At 43.4% G+C, this 13,653-nt stretch overlaps 1 long non-coding RNA gene across 3 annotated transcripts in view; it reads left to right on the top strand.

Annotated features, from left to right (window-relative positions):
* Positions 1–3,078: 3,078 nt before the first annotated feature.
* Positions 3,079–13,653, top strand: part of LOC140627522 (uncharacterized) — a 59,491-nt gene continuing 48,916 nt past the window's right edge. For all 3 annotated transcript variants that reach the window (XR_012026220.1, XR_012026219.1, XR_012026221.1), the window contains exon 1: positions 3,079–3,386. This is a non-coding gene — a long non-coding RNA (uncharacterized lncRNA). The remainder of the gene's footprint in view (positions 3,387–13,653) is intronic.

The raw sequence follows: 13,653 nt of genomic DNA, 5'->3' as shown, positions 1-13,653 counted from the left end.
ACGTTGCCTTGAAAGGGGCCCAGGTGTGCTGTGGAGCCTTTAAGCTTCATTAGTTTCCTGGGCAATCCACTTCAAGGAACAGGAGTAGGTAACTGGATAATGCATTCTACTAGAACCTTCTCCATCCTCTTTTGTTGAATCCACCTATGGTGTTGCATGGTTGTGCATATATTTTAATACACGCTCATATTCGCCATATCTCTTTCTCTCATTGTTCCAACATTTCCAAAGGAAATAGCTATGTTAGAACCATAGTTCAAAGCAATCTATTACAGGGGCGCCTGGGTGGCTCAGTTGGCTAAGCATCTGCCTTTGGCTCAGGCCACAATGCCGGGGTCCTGGGATCCAGCCCCACGTTGGGCTTCCTGCTCAGTGAGGAGTCTGGCTCTCCGTCTCCCTCTGCCCCTCCTCCCTGCTCATGCTCCCGGTCCCTCTCTCTCTCTCTCTCTCAAATAAAAAAAGAAGTAGATTCTTTTTAAAAATGTTTAAAGTGATCTATTACACACAGAAACAATTTTTAGTAGTTATTTTTCCCCATATGAAGCAAGAGTTGTACTTTCAGGTTGAGAAAGAAATTTGTATGTGATGATTTCAATAATGCTAACACTTTGCCAGGAATATAGGAGATTTTAAAGGAAATAAAATTATTTCTACACTACCACAATGATAAAAGTTTCTGCCTATTATGAAAATAAAACTTTGAATAAAGTGTAAAACAAGCCACCAGCAAGTTGTTGAAAAGGCTTTATTCTTCTGACGAACAATCCTTGCCTGTTTGAATAAGATTCACATTTTCTTTCTAAATCTCATCTACAAAGCTTTATAAAATGAATCTAGATTTATTAATCATTTCTGTATCTTTCATCAGTAGCCCGAAAAATCTTTTTTTTTTTTTTTTTTTTTTTTTTTTTTTTTTTTTTTTTTTTTTTTTAGCCCGAAAAATCTTAATGAAGACTCTACTGACATTAGAAGATCCATTGCAAGAAGAAAGACTCTTTGTGTAGATTTATGGGGGCGGGGCGGAGGGGGCGTGCAGATAAATCTGTGTCCTCCTGGATCTTAGTGAATTTTTTCTGGTCCAGCGTGTGTGTGTGTGTGTGTGTGTGTGTGTGTGTCTCTTACATACAACCCAACCAAACACTTCCTTTTGCAAATATTATGATTATCATTATCTCTGTTGCACCAGGGGAATTTTCAGCATTCTAAAAATAATTTCAATTCTATGGAGTCAGAATGTTTTTAGTTACTGCTGCGCAAACAGTGGGGTTTCACATCAGATCCATCTTGAAATACTATTAAAGACTCAGAGAATGATAAAAATATGAAAAATGCTTTGAAAATTAGGATAAGTAAACCTGATTAAAATCAACTTCTATACTAGCCAAAGGATAAAATTCTATTGTTAATGGTTGAGCTCCAAGGCCTGATAAAAACCTGTTTCCTTTCTCTCTTCCTCATCTTCTGTTTGCTTCCTTTCTCACTGTCTTTTTTTCTGTGCTACTTCAACAGCAGCTAGGACTGGTTTTAGCTCCACCCTTAACCCCTTGTCTACCGGCCTTCGTCAGAAATCCTCAATCTAGGAGTAAGGAGGAGCCAGGTAGGCTCAAGGCAAAAGGTATGCCTTAAGGCAAATTTTTTCCTTCTTGTTTTCTTCCCAAGTCACCTGCTGTTGATTTTAAATTTTTGTACAACTGGATTAACATTTCCTCTCCCACTTGTACATATTTCATGATCATTATAAGCAATTCATTTTATTATCACCTTCAGCCATGCAAAATTAACTTTTTCGATTTGATTCATTTTGCTCACAAATACCACAATGAATACTAGTTACCGAGGTCTAAAAATTGCTCAATTTTTATAAAAAGCTTGAGGGTAAAAATTAATATTCGTGGAGATTGCCCAGGGAAAGTGAAATCCATTGCTGACTCTAGATCTTCATGAACCCCAGGTTAAGGACCTTTGCGGTAACCAAGCATGTACATTAGTTATTACTGCATAACAAATAACCCCCCAATTCTCGGGAGCTTGCAACAACAAATATCTATTTTTTCATGCACTGGTCTTTGGATCAGCTACAGCTTGCTAGTACTCATCTGGGATTAGGAGGATTTGCCGCTTTCCCTCTTCCTCCTCCTCTTCCTCTCCCTCTGTGAAGACTGTGAGCCTTCCCCCCAGGTGGGTGTTCACATGCGCTCTCTCTCTTTAAAATAACAAACAAACGTAAAGAAATAAAATCTTTAAAAATAAGATAAGATAAATAAAAACAGAGAGATCTAGGGTTTGAGCCATTATATAAGCATCTGATCCCAGCCATTATTCTTTGTTTTGTGTTTTGGGGTAATTTTTTAGCTCTGTGCCTTTCATCTTCTCATTATGGACCAATACTATTAGCTTGATTCTTCAGTTTTTCAAATATCCAGTTCCTTTCCTCTTACATCTGGCTTTGGAGTATTTCAAAGGTTAAATGAGGCACTTTCCATAATTGGGAAAATATACGGCAGAGGTTGGGGGTGCTGTTAAGCTTAAGAATGCAAGGAGGTGACACTTTAGGTAATAATACAATTCATCCGGACACATGGTAAGTGCTGGCGAGATATCTATAAATATTAATAGGTTATCTTTATATTATGTGTCTGTTTTAGTTATTTGCCTTTTTCTGGAGTCTTCATGAATAATGATACTGACTGTGAGCCTGACCCTTTTAGATAAATGCTACACTATATAATTATATTTTAGAGATACAATATTATTTGAAAAGTCACCTCAATCCTATTCAGACATATTGCATTTTGTCCGGGACTCAAGATCTTTGACGAATGCAAACTTCACTGACATTACTCATTACATTTAGTGGAGACAGGTTGGCTGTGGGCATATTTTTAGCTCCATTAGATAGATGAAATTAGATTGTGCTTTTATGTTTTTGGATTTCCAGACCTTCTGTATCTTCTGAAATCCAAAGTCTGCTTATGGGGTAGCTTGAAAATATGTCTACAAATTCTCTGGTATTGCTTCCTTAAGAGGTTAAGTCTAATTCCTCTCCCCTTGAGTGTGGGCTGTACTTAGTGACTCACTTCTAACAAACAGAATGTGACTAAAGTGATGGTACGGGACTTCCAAGGCTGCGAGCTCGAAGTGTGGCCTCTCCTTGCTGTTTCTTTGATGGCTCATTCTCAGGGAAGCCAGCTGCCATGTTGTGAGAACACTCAAAGAGCCCTACGGGGAGGCCCACGCTGCAAGGGACAGGGGCCTCCTGCCCACAGCCATGTGAGCACACCATCTTGGAAGCAGATCCATCGGCCTTCGTCAGCCTTCAGATGACCGCAGCCTTGCTGATGTCCTAACTACAAAATCTCAAGACACCCTGAGTCAGAATCCCCCAGGTAAGCTGCTCCCAAATTCCCATCCCACAGAAACTGTGAGGTGGTAAGTGCAGATTGCTTTGAGCCACTGTTTTGGAGTAATTTGTTGGCAGCAAAGGATAAACAACACAGCTTACCACAGAACTTTGCTGCTGGAAACTCTCCTGAAGGATTTGATATCCACACCATGTGGTGTCTACCATAAGTAGAGTCTGAACTACACGGTGGGTTCATCGTGGTGAGGAAAACAAACCCGGAATCTGCTTTTGGGCCTCTTATCTTTGAATTCCACAAACATGGAGTGAAAGAAAAGGAGCCAAAGGTTTGTGATGTTGAGGAAGTTACTTAATATCACTTGTCCTTGATTTATGAAACAGAGAATAATATTTACTTTGCATTGCTGTGAGGTTGAGAAATGACATTAAAGTACCTAGCATGAGTTGTCACTCGTAAGTGCTTGTTATTATTATTAGAGAGGTGGATTTTCACCACCAGCTTTTTTTTTTTTTTCCAGACTTCAAGTTAGAGCCCCTGCATGATGCCAAAAATGTCTCATCATTGCATGAGGGTGGAAAGCAGCATTGTCACTGCTAGTTTTGGAAAGTTAGTAACTTGACTAGGAAAAGCTCTCCACTGTCTTTCTCAAAACTGTTGGTTTTAAAACCTCTCAGGGAAATGATGGTGCCATGGTTTAGATTTGACTCAGTGCCTCTCATGAGCTGGATGTGAATGGATCTTCTCATTACTAATCATTTAGAATAATAAATAAGCAAAGTTTTCACTCTGGTGTGCCAACATACGAAGTGCCATCAGTCATTTTGTTGGAAGGAAGGGGGCACGCCTGGGTGGCCCAGCGGTTTAGCGCCTGCCTTGGGCCCAGAGCGTGATCCTGGAGTCTTGGGATCAAGTCCCACCTCGGGCTCCCTGCATGGAGCCTGCTTCTCCCTCTGCCTGTGTCTCTGCCTCTCTCTCTGTGTCTCTCATGAATAAATAAATAAAATCTTAAAAAAAAAAAAAAAGAAAAAAGGAAGGAAGGGGAATATTTCTTATGCTGGCCCATGCGTGTGATATTATTCCAAAGCAATCCTTTCATCATTTAGGTAAGTACATATCCACCATCCCATTATTTAATCCAAAATTGCAGGGGTTCCTCCTTGCCTTAATTATATTGTAGCTTCAACTCCCTGTCATCAGTTATATCGATTTCTTAAGCTGTTGAGACAAGGGGATCTGACACGTACCCACTTTACGCTCCTCTGCTCTAATATTCTGGGACTATTTTTCAAGAGAAAAAGCTCAGAACCTAAAGTTTAGGTAGACGATCAGCAATTTTAAGAGCCCGAATGTAGATAATTGATGTACAAGGTGAAAGAACTAGATGGCGATGAACAAGACAGTGGCTCTGACCAGAGAGCAGGATCCTTGGCTGCCATTTCCTTATATGCGTAATCGCGGCTCCTGGATTGCTCTGTTGTTATGGCAACCACCACTGTATATCACACTGAAATCTGGTATTGAAATGTACTAGAAGCACAAAGCATACATTTTTCATATTTTTCCCAAGTTCTTTTTTCATGGTTTCATGTAGCACTCCAACACGAAACATTTATTGGAGCTTTAAAAATCATAAATCCATACTCTTCCACTCTTGAGATTTGGAACTAGCTTCTATGACTGTAATGGCAATTCCCCCATCAAACGGATCGAATACATTCAAACAATTAGACACTGTCTCAAAGGAAGGGGTGGGGGGGAGGGATTGCCCTTGGTGATCTTCGGTGAAGCTAATCTACATCCCTGTTCGCTGATAGAAGCAGAATTAGTCTGCGGATTCCAAGCTGCAGAGAGAGACAATGTGGGGAGATTTCAAATGAGGAGTTTTTGCTTCTATTCCATCAGCAACAGATCAATGTTGCAGTTCGTGCTGCTCTTTTTAATTCATATGGTAAAGCCGGAGCCTTCCTGAATGAAGACTGGTTGCTCCTCTCTTAGAGCGGCCACTAGCTCCTTCTTATTGCTGCCTCCATGAGACACGCCCTTATCATCAGAATTGCTGGCATTCAAATAATGCGGAGAAGGCTGTAGATTAGAGTTAAATACAGAGCACTAAAACTGTTTTAAAAAAGAAAACTTTCACCAAAAAAAAAAGAAGAAAAGAAAACTTTCAATAACCTAATTCAGGAACTACCAAGGATGCCTCCTAGAAAGAATTTTGCATTAAGCATTCCTATCAAGAGAAAGACCCACATCCATTTATCCGACACATTTAATTCACATTATTCCTCCTTCTCTAGGGAAAAGATTATATAACCGAAAATATTATAACACATGAAAGTAGGACACAGGAAAACCCTGTTGTCGAGTACGTTGCTGACCTGATCTGAGTTTTTTGCAAACATTTCTTAGATGCAAACTTAACAGCTGTTTTCAATAATAATACTATTATAATACTCATTGCCAAGACTAGAGCATATTGCTAAGAATTTGTAAAGAGATCAAAGATCTGGAGTTTTATTTTATTTTAAATTCTTACCCTCTTTTTTTTTTTTAAGATTTTATTCATTTATTCATGAGAGACATAGAGAGAGAGGCAGAGACACAGGCAGAGGGAGAAGCAGGCTCCATGCAGGGAGCCCGATGCGGGACTCGATCCCGGGTCTCCAGGATCAGGCCCTGGGCCAAAGGCAGGCGCTAAACCACTGAGCCACCCGGGCTTCCCAGATCTGGAGTTTTAAATCTACTTTTCCAATATGAGAGATAACTTGCTGGTTGCAACATCCTTGCCTTGTGATTTTTATTTTTATATTTATTTTTATTTTTATTTTTGATGGAAAAGCCATTGCCATCCACTGGACAATCGCGTTTTAGAAGACAGCTGGAGAGGAAGGAAAGATTTTTCTTCTAATAGCCGAACAGCCCTAAGCTCGAATTTGTAAACTTTGGAAATGGAAATAAAAGTAAAGGCTGAATGAATCAAAATGCCCTTGAGCCAGAAAGCGAGATAGGACGGAGGACAGAATGTCAGCTGATGTATTTTGCTTCCATTCCAGTACCATGGGCAGACTCCAGCTGCTCAGGGGCCTCTTAAAGGAAATGCCCCAACCAGAGGCCTTAGAGGAGGGGACGAGGCCATGCAGTTCCCAGTCAGGCCACCGTCGAGGAAACTGCTGACCTGGTGAGCTTCTGGAATGGATAAGCGGTGTGGTCAGGGCAAATGGCCCGTCGGCCTATACAGCTAGCATCTGACGTTCCTCATGAGGGGTCAGGCTCCTGATTAGGCAAGCTCTGCATTCCTCCTCGGTCTATTAAACCAAGGACTGTGCCTTTGGTACCAGGGCACCCAACCGTGATGCCAAGTCACAGCCCATCAAGGCATACGCCGGACAGTGTATACTAGAACACTTTCATCAGAGCCAGAAGGTCTGTTCTAAACGCACAACAGGTGCTAAAAATCAATCAAGGTGATTGGGATGGCTTTAGAAATACGTCTTGAGATAACAGACAAGCTTCAAATGCTTCAAAGTACACGACACCGTAGAAATGAAACCTAATACGTTTTGGCGGCTAAGGGAAAATACACAGGGAAGTCAAGTAGAACTTATGGAATGTTTTTCAAAATTGGAAAACTGTACTCAACGAAGATGTGTGGCCCTTCCCCATGCCAGATACTGTGCTAGGTATGCGTCCCAAACCAAAGACGTATACATCCTAGCCTCATGGTGTGTTCTAGAGAAGGCCAAACAACGACATAGGAATGAGCAGTATGGGTGACTTCTCTGGACCCCTTCTCGGGAACAGAGCATCGACACCCCAGCTGTTGGGAGTGTTGCCCAACTAACTGCTTTCAGCTGCCGCCGTCCCAGCAGGGGAGCACACTGCATCTGCTGTGTTTTTGCACAGAAAATCTATCCAAATATAAAATGAGGGATTGGGGTGCCCGGGTGGCTCAGTAGGTTGACCGTCTGACTTTGGCTCAGGTCATGATCCCGGGGTCCTGGGATCGAGTCCTGCATTGGGCTCCCTGCCCAGCGAGGAGTCTGCTTCTCCCTCTGCCTCTCCCTCTGCAAATGCTTCTCTCTCTCTCTCTCTCTCTCTCTCTCAAATAAATAATTTTTTTTAAAATGAAGGATTTCTTCCCTTCTCTGTGACCTCTCAGTATTTTCAAGAGACACAAGCCATTGGGCAGCCAAAAGCACAAAGGAAAAATTCTAGGGAAGCAGTGATTAATGTTTAAGACAGCGAGGTCATAGTAAGGCAGGTTTTTCTTATTTGACATAGCATGGTTCTGTGAAATTTGGGGCTTGGGGTTGCAAAGGAAATGATGTTTACAGACCAAGTGAGTTCAGAAGGAAAATCCAGTGTTGGCTAGAAAAAGATTAGAGGCTCAGCCAGGGTAGCTAAAACAAGGCATCCTTATCCTTGTGATGGAGAAAGGTCTTTTTTTAATTTTTTTAAAGATTTTTATTTATATATTCATGAGAGACACAGAGAGAGAGGCAGAGACACCGGCAGAGGGAGAAGCAGGCTCCCTGCAGGGGATGCGGGACTCCATCCCGGGACCCCTGGATCACACCCTGGGCCCAAGGCAGATGCTCAACCGCTGAGCCACCCAGGGGCCCTGAACCCTGGTCTTTGCAGGAGGAATTTCTCCATTCTCTGAGGGCAGTGCTGAGCCCAACACCAGAATTTTCTCTTCGAAGCAACTGCCCATCTTGTCTTTTGGTGCTTTACTGTACTGGTGCTTATCCCAGAAGCTTGAGATGGAATGCAAAGCTTTCTGGTTTGAGCCAGTTCTGCAGGTCCTTGAGCCCAGGAATGCACTCTCTGCTCCTTCCTGCGCCTCCATCTGCCTGTGAAGAACAAAGCCCGCAGGCAACTCAACGAAGCCTTCCCGCTGGAGGGAGAGAGCATCCAGTTCCCCGCGGGCCCCAGTGTGGCCCTTGGCCCAGCAGCACCGGCGGCCCCGGGGCCTGTGGCAACCGCGCGACTTCAGGCCGGGCCCTGGGCTTGCGGAATCGAGGCCGCGGCGTAACAGGAGCCCCGGGAGGTGCGTGCGCCCCATCAGGCCTGAGAAGCAGTGCTCTGGTTCAGTGGTCCTCGAAGTCGGACGTTGGGCAGACTCCGAAAAGCAAAGGGTGGGGATCCCTGGGTGGCTCAGTGGTTTGGCGCCTGCCTTTGGCCCAGGGCGCGATCCTAGAGTCCCAGGATCGAGTCCCGCGTGGGACTCTGGCATGGAGCCTGCTTCTCCCTCCTCTGGTGTCTCTGCCTCTCTCTCTCTATGTCTATCATGAATAAATAAATAAATAAATCTTAAAAAAAAAAAAAAGTAAAGGGTGACCTGTTGCACCGCAGATTGCAGGGAGCACCACCGGCCTTTCTGATCAAGTAGGTCTGAGACGGGACCTACTTGTGTTTCCAGCACATTCCCAGGTGCTGCTGACCAGCTCTGCTGTAGCTCCCTTCCCTCCCTGGTTGGGGAACCAGATTTCCTGTATGCCCCACACTCTCTGACCTCTCCAAGCCCTCTCCAAGCCCTCTCCAAGCCCGAGTTTGTTTGTTTGTTTGTTTCTTTCTTTCTTTCTTTCTTTCCTCTTTCTTTTCTTTCTTTCTTTCTTTTCTTCTTTTTTTTAAAATTTTTATTTATTTATGATAGTCACAGAGAGAGAGAGAGGCAGAGACATAGGCAGAGGGAGAAGCAGGCTCCATGCACCGGGAGCCCGACGTGAGACTCGATCCCGGGTCTCCAGGATCGCACCCTGGGCCAAAGGCAGGCGCCAAACCGCTGCGCCACCCAGGGATCCCTCTTTTCTTCTTTTTTAAGAGTTTATTTATTTATTCATGAGAGACACGATCCCAGGACCCTGGGATCATGACCTGAGCCGAAGGCAGACGCTCAACAGCTGAGCCCCCCAGGCGCCCCCCGAGTTTCTTTTCATATTACACGGAGTGATGCTAACTTCACGGTGACAGCTTGAAGACATTTTTAAACGCCAAGCACCTCATTCCCAGGCCTGGCCACGGAATATGCTCCTCAACCTGGGGTCCCCAGACCAGCAGCAGCAGCAGCATCCCCTGGGAGTTCGGGAGACCTGCAGGCTCCGGCCCCACCCCAGACCTGAGCCATCGGAATCTGCAGCGTCCTCAGGCCCTCAGGGCAGAATTATGAGGGTGAAAGTCTGAGAGAAGTTCTACAAGTACGTGGGTCCTCACTTCACAGTTCCAGCAGACGGTACTGAAGCTCAGAGACTGGGGTTTCTAGCCCCAGATCTGGAATCGGAAGCTGGAACCCCTAAACCTCCCCCGGTGTTTCCACTCTCTCAAATGCCACATGCACCCCAAGGACTTGATTCCCCATCTCAGGCCGGAGCGCTCACCGTGACCCCTGCCCACGGGTTTGCAGCCTACTGGGGGGGCACCCAGTGCCCAGAACGTGCATTCACAGCCTACTTGCCTCCTAAGCCGGGGCGCACCCAGAAGTAGGTACAGCCCGACAGGAGAGAAGGGCTTTCTATACCTGAGGGTTTGCTTATTTGACTTTGTAATTGTTTGCTTTGGGTCTCCACACTGAGGTGCTGCTCGAATCCTGGTGGGAAGGGATAGAAGCAAAAGCCACCCCGGGTGTAAGGAGCCCCACAGGGAGAGAAAGGAGACTCTGGGCTGCCAAGGAGAATGACTGGCTCGCAGGGAGAAACCGGGTTCTGCTAGAACACATGGTGCAGCTGAGTTCCCACCACAGAAGGCAGCCCCCTCAATGTTCTGGTGTGGGATTCTTTGCGAACCAAGTACTGTTTGGGAATCATTACCATTTGGAGCTCTTTTATTGTACGAACCAAACGAATCCTTCCTGAACATTCTGATGAACACAACAATACAGAAGTGACTTTAGCAGAGTTGGAAAGGCGGCGTGGCTTTTTTGCATACTTATGAATAGCGACATCTGAAAAATAATCTGGCAGGAAATAGAAAATAACCAAATTGATTCGATAATGAATAAAATTCTGGAAACTGTCACTCCTCCACAAGTTTGTGGCTAATTTTGTCATCAAACTTTCTCTTCGACAGCTCTTATGCTGTGACTGAAAGAGTTCGCTTTCATTATATTAGACATCACGGAGCAGGACTACTTTGTTCTTTCCTTGAAGCTGAAGAAGCCTGGGTGCACATAAACAAGCCATGGCCCCAAACGCTGTGGCTGCAAGATTTACACTGTCCATTAGAGTGGAGATCAATGCAGTGCGATACTCACTTTATAGCTGGAAGAAGTTCAGAGATGGGAAGTAATTTATCTAAAGTCATAGCCAGTCCAGGTTGGGGATATGCTTAAAATTTAGATCCCTAGTCTGAAGCCTCTTCATCTAAAGCATAGACGTAAAAATGATGAGTTCCAAGTAAGAGCTAGATTTTAAACTTTGAGTCTTGATTTCTTTTTTTTTTTTTTTTTTGAGATTTTATTTATTTATTTGATGGAGAGAGAGCACAAGCAGGGGGGAAGGGCAGAGGGAGAGTGAGAAGCAGACTCCCCAATGAGCAGGGAGTCCGATCCCAGGACCCTTGGATCGTGACCTGAGCTGAAGGCAGATGCTTAACCAATGGAGCCACCCAGGCGCCCCTGAGTCTTGATTTCTTTACCTAGCTATATTTTCTCCTCCCTGGCCCTTCAGCACTGACATCTCCTGAATATAGCACCAGGGTTATGTCCACGAAAACAGAAGCAACATTGGGGAAAATGGATTTCAGCTAGGCCCTAATCAAAAGCCCACTTGTGAGAATTTGGCCTCCAGTTCAAGACTGGGGAGAGCCTCTTTGGATGAATCCACACCTCAACTCATTTAATGAATGAGGGATCTCAGAAATTCGCCTCCTCCCTCTCCAATCCCCAAACACACCTCAAGATTCAGGTGATGGGAAAAGCAAACAGTGACTGCCTCTAAGCTGGAGAGGATAGTGATTTTTGGCTAAGAAGGAAGGAGCAAGGGGGAATTTTCTGGGGTGAAAGTAATGACCATTTTCACCGGAGTTTGCATTAGGTGGCGTGGCATGGATTTGTCAAAACTCACGGAACGGTACACTGAAGATCTGTGTGTTTTGTTGTATGTGAATTTTACCTATAGCAAAACATTGGGTCATGAGACAAACTCCCAGGGTAAATATTTGGGATGGTGACAGGGTTAAGAGCTAAATGTGTTAAATTTGCATTTTCATCAGCTCCGTCATCATCTTCACCAACCACAACGTAGGAAAGTCTTTAGACCATGTCCGTAGAGACGGGTGGGTGGAAGTAAGAAGAAACATGTATCTGAACTAGAAGATGCCTGTTCCGGGACAATTGCCTTTCTGCTGGCACCGCCAGGAAACCAGACCTTTGCCCTGAACTGAGCAGGCTTCCTTTTGCAGTCAGTCCTCATGTAAAAATAATCCCTAGGGTTGTGGGGGTTGGGGGTGTGGAGAGTGAGGAAGCTATAGACTAGCGGGAACTCTGTGGTGAATCCCTTGGAGGAGACCCCACGCAGGCTGGTGGCAGTTGGGCGTCTCCAGGTCTCTGATGTCTTTCCCTAAGTAAATGTAGAAAAGGGACAAGAACTGGCAGGGAGGAGAGGCCCTGCTCCAGGATATAATCCATGGCATTATGGGTTTGGGAAAAATGATAAAAGTATGTGGGTAAAGAATAAATGTTATTGAAATTGTATTGTTTCAGGGTCTTTACCCTCCTGTTCCCACTTTGAATCTCACTCTATATCCTCAGTTTACCAATGTGGCGTGCTTCTTCTATTATCATGCAAATTTCAAGCATAGAAAATACAGAGAATAATATAACAAAGAGTAGTACATCCGTGATCCAGTTTTAGTACACCTGGCTGGCTCAGTCCGTGGAACATGTGATTCTTGATCTTGGGGTGGTGAGTTGGAGCCCCACGTTGGGCATGGAGCCTACTTAAAAAAAAAAAGGATATTTCCTTTTTCTCTTTTTAAGATTTCATTTTTAAGTAATCGCTACACCAGATGTGGGCCTTGAACCCACCACCCCACAGATCAAGGGTCACATACTCCACTGACTGAGCCAACCAGGTGCCCCAGATGACTTCTTTTTCAAGATTGCAGGCGTGTTTTATTTTTTGATCAGTGATTATTAATAACTAAATAGTTCAACTGAATCAGAGTTGTCCTTCTATTAACATTTACCCTCTTGACTTTTTCCTCACTTTTATGTTATATGCACTCGGAAGTAGGCACTTGGACATGGAAATTGGTAATTGGATATTACTCCTGTTTTCCTAAACAGGTGCGTATATCTGAATGAGTGACTGCTCTTAGCTTTTTTGATCTATAATTTATAGAGATTTTTTTTTTTACTTAATAGAGTTTTTGTTAAAATAATGGAGACATACCTGCTTTTATATCTCTACAGACTCTACAGTCTGGTTGCTTTATAATTGTATTCTTTTCAGCTTTATGGAGATACAACTGACGTATAGCGCTGTCTAACGTCAAGGTGTACAACGTGATGAGTTAATACACGTATATATTGTGAGATGATTACCACAATAACATTAATTAACACCTCCATCACCTCACATAATTACTTTTTGTTGTTGTGATGAGAACACTTAAGTTCTACTCTCTTAGCAACTTCCAAGTATATAGTGCCATATTGTTAACTGTAGTCACCATGCCATACATTAGATTCCCAGAAGTTATTCATCTTATAAATGTGAATTTGTACCCCTTGACCAACATCTCTCTATTTTCTGCACTCCCTAGCCCCTGGCAACCACCAATCGACTCTGTTTCCGAGTTTGGCTTTTTTAGATTCTGCATGTAAGTGAGGTCATACAGTATTTGTTTTTCTCTGACATATTTCACTTAACATAATGACCTTGAGGTCCATCCATGTTGTCACAAGTGGCAGGATTTCCTCCTTTCTCATGGCTGAATAATATTCCATTGTGTGTATATATGTGTATTATATATCCATATAGATATTATATATAATGGATATAATGGATATATAATGGATAAAGAAGATGTTTCCATATGGATATTATATATATATAATTACCACAATAATATAATATATTATATATTATATTATTATAATAACATATAATGTATATTTATACAATACATATAAATATATAATATATAATTACCACAATAATATTTTTTAAAGATTTTATTTATTTATTCATAGACACAGAGAGAAAGAGGCAGAGACACAGGCAGAGGGAGAAGCAGGCTCCATGCAGGAAGCCTGATGTGGGATTCGATCCTGGATCCCCGGGATCACACC

This window comes from Canis lupus, chromosome X, assembly GCF_048164855.1.
Source record: "Canis lupus baileyi chromosome X, mCanLup2.hap1, whole genome shotgun sequence".
In the NCBI taxonomy this organism is placed as follows: domain Eukaryota; kingdom Metazoa; phylum Chordata; class Mammalia; order Carnivora; family Canidae; genus Canis; species Canis lupus.
Note: the sequence above shows the minus strand (reverse complement) of the source record. Positions and strands in the feature narration are given on the sequence as shown.